Raw genomic sequence first — 12,868 nt, 5'->3', positions numbered from 1 at the left:
GAATGAAAAGAAATGAAGACAGCCTAAGAGACTTCAGGGACAACATTAAACACAACAACATTCACATTATAGGGGTCCCAGAAGGAGAAGAGAGAGAGAAAGGATGTGAGAAAACATTTGAAGAGATTATAGTTGAAAACTTCCTTAACATGGGAAAGGAAATAGCCACCCAAGTCCAGGAAGCACAGCGAGTCCCATACAGGATAAACCCAAGGAGAAACATGCTGAGACACATAGTAATCAAACTGGCAAAAATTAAAGACAAAGAAAAATTATTGAAAGCAGCAAGGGAAAAATGACAAATAACATACAAGGGAACTCCCATAAGGTTAACAGCAGATTTCTCAGCAGAAACTCTACAAACCAGAAGGGAGTGGCATGATATACTTAAAGTGATGAAAGGGAAGAACTTACAATCAAGATTACTCTACCCAGCAAGGATCTCATTCAGATTCAATGGAGAAATCAAAAGCTTTACAGACAAGCAAAAGCTAAGAGAATTCAGCACAACCAAACCAGCTCTACAACAAATGGTAAAGGAACTTCTCTAAGTGGGAAACACAAGAGAAGAAAAGAATCTACAAAAACAAACACAAAACAATTAAGAAAATGGTCAAAGGAACATATATATCGATAATTACCTTAAACGTGAATGGATTAAATGTTCCAACCAAAAGACAAAGGCTTGCTGAATGGATACAAAAACAAGACCCATATATATGCTGTCTACAAGAGACCCACTTCAGACGTAGGGACACATACAGACTGAAAGTGAGGGGGTGGAAAAAGATATCCCATGCAAATGGAAATCAAAAGAAAGCTGGAGTAGCTATATTCATATAAGAAAAAATAGACTTTAAAATAAAGAATGTTACCAGAGACAAGGAAGGTCACTACATAATGATGAAGGGATCAATTCAAGAAGAAGATACAACAATTATAAATACATATGAATCCAACATAGGAGCACCTCAATACATAAGACAACTGCTAACAGCTATAAAAGAGGAAATTGACAATAACATAATAATAGTGGGGGACTTTAACACCTCACTCACACCAATGGACAGGTCATCCAAAGTAAAAATAAATAAGGAAACAGAAGCTTTAAATGACACAATAGACCAGATAGATTGAATTGATATTTATACAACATTCCATCCAAAAACAGCAGATTACACTTTCTTCTCAAGTGCACACAGAAAATTCTCCAGGATAAATCATATACTGGGTCACAAATCAAGCCTCAGTAAATTAAAAAAAAGTGGAAATCATATCAAGCACCTTTTCTGACAACAATACTATGAGATTAGAAATGAATTACAGGGAAAAAAACATAAAAAACACAAACACATGGAGACTAAACAATACGTTACTAAACAACCAAGAGATCACTGAAGAAATCAAAGAGGAAAGCAAAAAATACCTAGAGACAAATGACAATGAAAACACGATGATCCAAAACTTATGGCATGCAGCAAAAGCAGTTCTAAGAGGGAAGTTTATAGCTATACAAGCCTACGTCAAGAAACAAGAAAAATCTCAAGTAAACAATCTAACCTTACACCTAAAGGAACTAGAGAAAGAACAAACAAAACCCAAAGTTAGCAGAAGGAAAGAAATCATAAAGATCAGAGCAGAAATAAATGAAATAGAAACAAAGAAAACAATAGCAAAGATCAATAAAACTAAAAGCTGTTTCTTTGAGAAGATAAACAAAATTGATAAACCATTAGCCAGACTCATCAAGAAAAAGAGGGAGAGGACTCAAATCAGTAAAATTAGAAATGAAAAAGCAGAAGTTACAACAGACACCGCAGAAATACAAAGCATCCTAAGAGACTACTACAAGCAACTCTATGCCAATAAAATGGACAACCTGGAAGAAATCGACAAATTCTTAAAAAGGTATAACATTCCAAGACTGTACCAGGAAGAAACAGAAAGTATGAACAGACCAATCACAAGTAATGAACTTGAAACTGGGATTAAAGATCTTCCAGCAAACAAAAGTCCAGGACCAGATGGCTTCACAGGTGATTTCTATCAAACATTTAGAGAAGAGCTAACACTCATCCTTCTCAAACTCTTCCAAAAAATTGCAGAGGAAGGGAACACTCCCAAACTCATTTTATGAGGCTACCATCACCCTGATACCAAAACCAGACAAAGATACCACAAAAAAAGAAAATTACAACCAATGTCACTGATGAATACAGATGCAAAAATCCTCAACAAAATACTAGCAAACAGAATCCAACAACACATTAAAAGGATCATACACCATGATCAAGTGGAATTTATCCCAGGGATGCAAGGATTCTTCAATATACACAAATTAATCAATGTGATACACCATATTAACTAATTGAAGGAGAAAAACCATAGTATCATCTCAATAGATGCAGAAAAAGCTTTCGACAAAATTCAACACCATTTATGATAAAAAAAACTCTCCAGAAAGTGGGCATAGAGGGAACCTACCTCAACATAATAAAGGCCATATATGACAAACCCACAGCAAATGTCATCCTCAATGGTGAAAAACTGAAAGCATTTCCTCTAAGATCAGGAATGAGACAAGGATGTCCACTCTCACTGCTAATATTCAACATAGTTTTGGAAGTCCTAGCCACAGCAATCAGAGAAGAAAAAGAAATAGAAGGAATCCAGGTTGGAAAAGAAGAAGTAAAACTGTCACTGTTTGCAGATGACATGATACTATACATAGAAAATCCTAAAATGCCACCAGAAAACTACTAGAGCTAATCAATGAATTTGGTAAGGTTGCAGGATACAAAATTAATGCACAGAAATCTCTTCCATTCCTATACACTAATGATGAAAAATCTGAAAGAGAAATTATGGAAACACTTCCATTTACCATTGCAACAAAAAGAATAAAATACCTAGGAATAAACCTACCTAGGGAGACAAAAGACCTGTATGCAGAAAATTATAAGACACTGATGAAATAAATTAAAGATGATAGCAACAGATGGAGAGATACACCATGTTCTTGGATTGGAAGAATCAATATTGTGAAAATGACTCTACTCCCCAAAGCAATCTACAGATTCAATGCAATCCCTACCAATTTACCAATGGCATTTTTTACGGAACTAGAACAAATCATCTTAAAGTTGGTATGGAGACAAAAAAGACCCCGAATACCCAAAGCAGTCTTGAGGGAAAAAAAACAGAGCTGGAGGAATCAGACTCCCTGACTTCAGACTATACTACAAAGCTACATTAATAAAGACAATATGGTACTGGCACAAAAACAGAAACATAGATCAATAGAACAAGATAGAAAGCCCAGAGATAAACCCACGCACCTATGGTCAACTAATCTATGACAAAGGAGGCAAAGATATACAATGGAGAAAAAATAGTCTCTTCAATAAGTGGTGCTGGGAAAACTGTACAGCTACATGTAAAAGAATGAAATTAGAACACTCTCTAACACCATACACAAAAATAAACTCAAAATGGATTCGAGATCTAAATGTAAGACCAGACACTATAAAACTCTTAGAGCAAAAAATAGGAAGAACACTCTTTGACATAAATCACAGCAAGATCTTTTTTGATCCACCTCCTAGAGTAATGGAAATAAAAATAAACAAATGGGACCTAATGAAACTTCAAAGCTTTTGTACAGCAAAGGAAACCATAAAGAAGACCAAAAGACAACCCTCAGAATGGGAGAAAATATTTGTAAATGAAGCAACAGACAAAGGATTAATCTCCAAAATTTACAAGCAGCTCATGCAGCTCAATAACAAAAAAACAAACAACCCAATCCAAAAACGGGCAGAAGACCTAAATAGACATTTCTCCAAAGAAGATATACAGACTGCCAATAAACACATGAAAGAATGCTCAACATCATTAATCATTAGAGAAATGCAAATCAAAACTACAATGAGATATCATCTCACACCAGTCAGAATGGCCATCATCAAAAAATCTAGAAACAATAAATGCTGGAGAGGGTGTGGAGAAAAGGGAACACTCTTGCACTGCTGGTGGGAATGTGAATTGGTTCAGCCACTATGGAGAACAGTATGGAGGTTCCTTAAAAAACTACAAATAGAACTACCATATGACCCAGCAATCCCACTACTGGGCATATACCCTGAGAAAACCAAAATTCAAAAAGAGTCATGTACCAAAATGTTCATTGCATCTCTATTTACAATAGCCTAGAGATGGAAACAACCTAAGTGCCCATCATCGGATGAATGGATAAAGAAGATGTGGCACATATATACAATGGAATATTACTCAGCCATAAAAAGAAACGAAATTGAGCTATTTGTAATGAGGTGGATAGACCTAGAGTCTGTCATACAGAGTGAAGTAAGTTAGAAAGAAAAAGATAAATACCGTATGCTAACACATATATATGGAATTTAAGAAAAAAAAATGTCATGAAGAACCTAGGGGTAAGGCAGGAATAAAGACGCAGACCTCCTAGAGAACGGACTTGAGGTTATGGGGAGGGGGAAGGGTGAGCTGTGACAGGGCGAGAGAGAGTCATGGACATATACACACTAACAAACGTAGTAAGGTAGATAGCTAGTGGGAAGCAGCCGCATGGCACAGGGATATTGGCTTGGTGCTTTGTGACAGCCTGGAGGGGTGGGATAGGGAGGGTGGGAGGGAGGGAGACGCAAGAGGGAAGACATATGGGAACATATGTTTATGTATGACTGATTCACTTTGTTATAAAGCAGAAACTAACACACCATTGTAAAGCAATTATACCCCAATAAAGATGTTAAAAAAATACTCTAAAAAAAAAAAACTCTTATGAATTGGTGTTAATTAGCCATATGACCACTCTGCCATATATTTAGCATTTAAGATACTAGGGGTCATGCATGATAAGGCTATTTGAAGTTCAAGATTTACAGTCTCCTTAGGATCCAGCCTAAGTAGCACCACACAGAGGATTATAAAATGGCTGCAGTCAAGTCATACTGCCTGCACTAGGCTAGATATAATTATTTAGCAAAGGAAAATATCTATTTTATCCACCCAGGTGTAGTTCATTCTTTATTCTTGCAACTCCTCAATTTGTTATCCGAGAGAATTCCTAACCTTCAAGATCCAATTAAGAAGTATCTTTGGTCAGGCTTCATTGATCACTGTCCTTCATGCTACCATTATTCCTTGCACTTACTTCTTTCATAACACTGGTCACACTAAACTACATTTTTTAAAATTTAAGTGTCTCTTTTTTTCCCATTACAATGTAAGCTAGAACCTTGTTTGGCCTTAACTTTGTGAAGGCAGGGGCCACGTTTATTTCATCATTGCTTGATGTGTCTCCCCCAACTAAATTATAAAGTACAAGAGTGTAGGGTCCACATCATTTCTTTTAATCACCACTGTATTCCATTTCACAGGCATTTATAAAGTGCTTTCTTCTATGCCAGGCCCTATTCTAAGTACTTTACAGATATTTACTAAGGTAATCTCTACCACTTAGTATAATTACTACCTCCTAGTAGGTGCTCAATAAATATCTGTCAAAATAATGAGTGAAAAGAAACGAAGAGAAATTCGTAAATGAAGCTGTCAATTTGCTGTTATTCATCTCTCATTTCAATTCAGTTCAAAGATCATCCATTGGGATCCTAAATGTGCCAAGCATTATGCTAGACTTTTAGCATACAAGGATAACTATCACAATAGTCATGCCTTCAAAAGGCTCAACAAATGGTTTTCAAGAGTTTTGGTACTGATTAAACTGCAGACATGAAGCTACTTTTTTCATCTATCCATCCATCTATTAATTAATTACACAAATAAATATGCATTGTGTACTTACTCTATGCTAACCACTCTGGGAAGCACTAGGAAATCAATGGTGAGCAAAAGAAAATAGCATGGTCACTTCTGTTTTATGTCTTGTAGTGAAAAGGAAGAACAGGCACTGATCAAAAATTCACAGACATAACGTAACAACTAAAATCGGTGTTATTACTAAGAACAGGTAAGGTAGATGGACAATGACAGCATAAAATGAGAAGAAACCAATCTAATCATGTAGATTATGGATAGCTGAGACATGGAGTTAACAATAAAGAGAAGAGAACAATAAAGAGAAGAGAACTGTTTTATATTTGTTCTATTTGGAAGAAGGTGGAACATTCAAATCCTAGAGAGCTGATTTCAAGGTAAAGCAGAAGGCAAATTTTCACCTGGTCCTCACCTCCATAGTTCTCTGACTTACTGACTTTTTGCTGTCAATTCTAGCTAGCATGCTGGATGCCACCTCTCTGGTCCTTCCTTGTGGGACAGGAGTTTATCCCTTTGAAAGATGGGAGGCTAGAGAGTAGAAGGGACTCAAGGTAGGCACTAATACAGTGAAAAGTTATACCCCTGAAGGGACATCTCTAACCTTGTAGTGATGTAAGGACATGTTCTGTAATACCTCTCTGGATTACCAAATCAAATCATTGAGAACACTTTTCAAGTATCAATTTAAAATAAAGACACTGTTCTGTATTCTAAATATACAAAGGTTGTATAGTACCCCCTTCTTTAAGGAGCTCACAAACAGTGCTCATGAAGATAAAGGGAGTTCACATTCTACAAGAATATTAGTTCTTGGCCACAACTGAACTGATTATCCAAGCTTATATTACATGGGGAAAAGTAGACAATCCTAATAGATTTATTTACACTACAATATTTTTTAGGGGATGGATCGAGATGGCAGAGTAGGAGGACATGAAACTCACCTTCCCCCCAAACAAATCAAAAATACATATACATGTGGAACAATTCTCACTGAAAACTAACTGGACACTGGCAGAAAGGCTCCTGTACAACCAAAGCTGTAAGAAAGATCCACGTAGAATCATGTAGGAAGGAAAAAGAAGTGATCAAGTTTGGACCTGTGCCCCTGGGAGGGGATTCAGGGGGAAAGGGAGATTAAATGGGCAGAGATCCTCTCTGAGGAGTGAGTGGTTCAAGTCACCTATTGGGCGCCCAAGTCCTGGGGTCTGACACCTGGAAGATGAACCCCCATGGCTAGTTGAAGGGCTGGTAAGATGAACAAGAGGGCTGTGGGAAGACTGGATTCCAGTCATGAGGAGTTCAAGCACACTGACTAGCTCCTAAATCAGGGTAGAGAAGGCAAGTTGAGGACTGCTCCAGTGGCTGTTCAGTTTCCTCGATTGCCCTGGTGTGTGCACCAGCCTGAGCCAAGCAAACGCTCCAGACCTGTTTACTTCATGTCACAGTTCCACGTGGGGTGAGGGTTGCCACAGCAAATATAGCAGATCACAATGAGTAAAGATCTATGTGACTTGAAATAATTAGTGAAGACTTCAAGGAGGAAGTGGGGCCTGAGCTGGGCTTTTAGGGATGATCAGGATTTTAAACTGTGATCAGAGGGAAGGGCATTCTTAGGAAAACTGACACAAAGAAGGGTGTGAATAAACATAGTATGCTTGAAGGATTATTGAGAGCGTGACTGACGTAAAAGATCATATTAGGAAAAAAGAAGTGAGTTTTCACACGGCTAATAATAGATGATAGAGGCTATCAAAAAATAAAAGCCCATTTTTACAAAATTGTGAACATTGAAAAAATATGATCTCAAGATGGGTCAAATACCTCCCTTTTAAATGTCACTTTATCTATAGGACATTTGGTCTCCTTTTCTCCTTCTGTGCAATGACTGAATGAATCCTTATAAATCTCATAGATGCTCAGAACTTGCCTCTCAATAGTGGGAATAATAGAGCTTTTGAGTCAAACAGACATGGATTTGATTCCTAGCTAGACTATCTATTAGCTATGGTCATTCATTTGGAAGTAACATTTCCAGGCCTCAGTATCATAAATTTTAAAAATGAAACTAATAAACCCTAATCTACATGGCTGTTGTGAAGATTAACTGTAGTTTCTTGAAATCCCTTTGCACCATATCTGGCACATAGTTGACACAATAAATGTTAAGATCTCTTCTCTTTGCCTCATCATCATCTTCGTTAATAGCTATGCCTTTCCATAGATACATTTGTTTTATTTCTTCAACTGAAATAAACCTTTCATAACACCTCCCCCCAATTACAATTACAATCACTAACTTATTTCATTTATTTTTCTCAGGATTTTTGAGTATATGCTGTCCTAAAAATGCCAAATTGTGTTTATAATGTTCCCTTAACTTTCTGTAGATCAATTTATGTCACAGCCACAGCATTATACAACCCAAAGACTAAAACAAAAACACCAATTTTATATTCTATTACCTAGCACGGGGATTCATCAAACTACGGCCATGGACCAAATCTGAACCACCTCCCATTTTTGTAAATAAAATTTTATTGGAATATAGCCATACTCATTCATTTGCATATTGTCAAGGGCTGCTTTTGTACTACAAAGGCAGAATTTGAGACTTGCAACAGAAACTGTACAGCCCACAAAGCCTAAAATATTTAGTATCTGACACTTTTTAGAAAGTCTATTGACACCTGACCAAGAATGTACAGAAAGCACCTCATTCAGGTGATAAAGTACTGTTATCAATAATAACCTATACCCAATTATTTTCTGACAAAACTTTTGTTTTAATATAGTGAGAAAGTATTATTTCAAGTCAACAGCTACTTAGATTTTTCTATAGACTGTTAGATACAGGTAGAAATGGTATCAGTAATATTTCTATCATCTTGCTACAACAATTTCCATAGTACCTTGCTCACCAGAAAATGTACATGATTATTCAACTTAAGACTGAGAGTGTCAGAGTTCTTACCAGGTCTCTTTCTATGAATTGAAAATATAATCAAAGAAAAATAATATTTTTTCCTATCTTATTTTTTAAAAGCCAATACATCTGTTAAATATTTTAAATGAGATTTATGAAAAGTCAGGCTATTATATTGGTTACACAGGGGACACCAATGCAAGACATTTGTATATCCACTTGGAATTCACAGAGAAGTCTAGAAATATGTAAATCTATACTATAACCTATATGTAAACCAGCACCAAACATGGGCTTCTTTAAGTATAAAAAGTTTAAGCTTGAAAGCAAGAATGATTCAATATCTAGAAATATAGCCAAGTATGGATCAATAAAAATAATATAATTAAGTGCTAATTGTAGGTAAGTAGGAGAAATCTTGACTGGCCTTCCATGTTCTCATGCTGACCCAAAACATTTTCTGAAAGAGACAAAATAATCTTCTCCATAACCAGAACCTTAGGATTTTTTATATTCCTTTGTACATATTTTGTTCTCTGCATGCTAATAACTTCCCAGTGAATGTAAAATAAAACTTTTAAACTGTTTCTTCAAGTCAGAAGAAAATGACAATGAAAAATATTTCCTTTGATAAGCAGAGAAACATCTTATAGGGAAGTACCAGATTAGATGTTTAGAGAGGAACAAAGACAAGGTCTATATTCTGTGTTCCCCCTTCATGCTCACCACATTAATGGGAATACCATAATTCAACATCAGTGAATATTGGTTTGGTGGTTGTTGAATAAAAATGTTCTAACAAAAATGTTACAAAGCAATTATTAGAAATTGAAGATATTCTTTGGAGTTAGGAGTCTTATCCCCCCCACCCCACAAGACAGCTAAAAAAACATATCTAGGAACTATGCCTCTCATCATAAAGCAATAGCATAACATAAAAATAATTCTGTATGAATATATCACCTCCTTTTTTTTGCTATTTATAAGCCCTTTTTCTAAAACTCAGAACCATGAAGTTTTATATGATATCTGAAATTCATAAACAGACTTCTTAGAAGCAAATGTCTATGATCTAGAATCAGAAAGCAGACTCACTTAACCCACAGCAGAAACATCCTCTGTGGGTTTATAAAGGAGAAAAGTTTCCTATACAAAGAGTAATTATTTGGAGGCTGTAACTTATCCCTATCATTCAAGGATTAGATTAGGAATTTAAAATGTAGTAAAATAACATAACATGAAAAAATAAAATAAGTAAAAATTTTTAATAAGATTTAAAAAAGTAACATGAAATCAATTAAATTTGAAAAGAAATAAACTAAATTAATACAAAATAAAATAAATTAATTTAAATAAAACACAAAATTAATTTAATTATAAATAAAATAAATAACATAATATAAAATGAAAAAGTTGACATAAAATAAAACAAAATGTTGTGCTCAAAGAGTTCTACTCCACTTTAGAGTACACAAGAATAATAATCAAAGTAGCATTACTATAACTATATACTTCCAAAGTTCTGTTGCTCAGTTTGTTTTGATTTTTTTGAGAAATCAGTGTAATTCTTTAGTGAAAATTTTGTCTCATGGGCAAGCAGATCACAATTTAAGAATTAACTTTTAAAACATCAGAGAATTTCAAACCATTTCCATAAAATTAAAAACCAACATCCTAACCCACAGTTTCTCAACAGCAATACTATTGAATTTAGGGCAGACTAATTCTGTATTGAAGGAGACAGGGACTTTCCTGTGCATTATAGGATATTTAGCAGCATCCGTCTCTATTCACTAGATGCCAGTAGCACCCTTTCATCCCAGTTCGGACAACCAAAGCTATCTCCAAACATTGCCAGCTGTCCTCTGAGCAGAAAATCATTCCAATTGAGAGCTACTGCTAAGCTAATTTTCTCAAATTCTATTAAAAATTTTATATTCAAATGCACTCTAACTGTAGTTAAATCAGGCCCTTGTTCCTTTCGTTTACAGTATTCTACTGTTCTTTCTTTTCTCCATTTAGTTGTTGTATAGAATTAGATTTGTTTTCTGGAAGATGAAATATTGGGGGGTGAATTATAAACTGGACTGACTACCTGGCACTACTATTCTACCTTTGTTTAAAACATGGCATAAAACATAAAATATGAAAACAAGATATAAAAATTTGGGGAATATATGCACTAACAGTAGAAGTAGAATTTCTGTAGCACCCTAATTCCTAGTAGACTGTTTAAAATAGAATCACTATCTAAGATAAACAGGATTCTACATGTCAAATTTAGAACCACTGTAAATGTTTTTATCCCCCACAAAGTTAAACTATTTATTCTGCCCATAAAAGTTGAAATTAAAACTTAGTAATTTCTTTTCATAGCATAACCTCTTAAAAATGTCAAATTGTATTTATAATATTGCATAACAGAGTACATTTTATTATTCCCAGACCAACCTTGTGCTAAGTAACAAAGAGGTCATTATATTAGCTTGTACTCCTTAAATTTCACAGTTATACATATCTAAGAAGTAGCCTTATTTATAGGGTCAGGTTTTCTATGGTACTCAAGCCAAAGAAAACTTTTCCTTAAAACACCCCAGTGAACTGAAATGTTTAATGATTTTTCATAAAAAACCTAAACAGTAAGCATAACGTTACTAATTTAATGTAAGCTCAGCTGATGTATAAAGGAACTCCATATTTGAGAGAAAGTAATATTCTTTCATATAAACCACAGAAACATAATTTTAAGATTGTTCAGAAACTATGGTCCTAGCATATTTAGGAGATAAGTATTAAATTTAATTTGAAACAATGAAAATAATATTTGCTAGTAATATAGTATCATTAAGCTCTTTTCTATTTATTATTTATTTCATTATCACAATGTTAAAAGACTTACCAGGGAATAAATTTCCAGATGGTCTCTTCCATTTAGCTGTTAAAATGAGAGTAAGACTATGACTGACCAATACCACTTTGTTACTTTCATTATCTAAATTGTTGAATATTACTGACCTTTCAGTATTCCATTTAACTCTTGGTGATCTCTTTGCTACTAACCAAACCTCTAGTTAATCTGAATAATAGACCAAAATTTGATTTTATGACATTCCATTGACAGTTAAGGGAGAGAGGACCCTGAGAGAGTGAATAAAATACTAATCTGGTGAATTCTGCTTAGAGTGGGGAGAACAACTAGAGATGGGGAGGGGGCCAGTAAGCACCTAAAAGAAAAAGACTTTAATGCTGACAAAAGGCAACTAATCTCCTGAATTTAACTGCTCCCTGAATTAGCTTATGCACCACAAGTTCCACTATATCCACTTTTTGTGTATTTAAAGACCAGAGAAAATAAGTTCTGTAATTTCTGTAATGAAAATTCTGACAGATATTTAACTGTGGAAACATGAATTCTGACACAATAATTATAGATAAGGATGTATTAAACACTTTATGAAGTGTCAAGCAACAAGTTGCATGAATCAGAGTACTGCTTATGCACTTTAGTGGCAATCAGTTTTGCTGACAACAAAGCTGAATGACAGTAAGCTTCTTAGTTTAGGAGACCAAAGATGACAAGGGACTTTTCTTTAGGAAATGTGACATGCTTTGTCTGTCTTTCATCCCTTGTATCTACTATCTGGGACATTTTAAAAGACACACTGAGCTGTATAGAGTTCTTTCATAAATCTGGTATTTTTATTTTTGTGGCATTGCTTATAGCATGTATTAAAACAGTAATGAAACGAAACAAGTATTTCTCCACAAGAGTAGGCCCATGTCTGTCTTGTTCATCACTGTTCTTGAGTCAGAAAAACCTAGGTTCCTCCTACACTGTTGGTGGGAATGTAAGTTGGTACAGCCACTATGAAAACCAGTATGGAGGTTCCTCAAAAAGCTAAAAATAGAGTTTCCATATGATCCAGCAATCCGACTTCTGGGCATATATCAAGACAAAACTAATCCAAAGAGATACATGCACCCCTATGTTCATAGCAGCACTATTCACAATAGCCAAGACATGGAAGAGGAATGGATAAAGAAGATGTGGTACATATATACAATGGAATATTACTCAGCCATAAAAAGGAGCAAAATAATGACATTTGCTGCAACATGGATGGACCT

Source organism: Tursiops truncatus, chromosome X (assembly GCF_011762595.2).
Source record: "Tursiops truncatus isolate mTurTru1 chromosome X, mTurTru1.mat.Y, whole genome shotgun sequence".
Lineage (NCBI taxonomy): Eukaryota > Metazoa > Chordata > Mammalia > Artiodactyla > Delphinidae > Tursiops > Tursiops truncatus.
Note: the sequence above shows the minus strand (reverse complement) of the source record.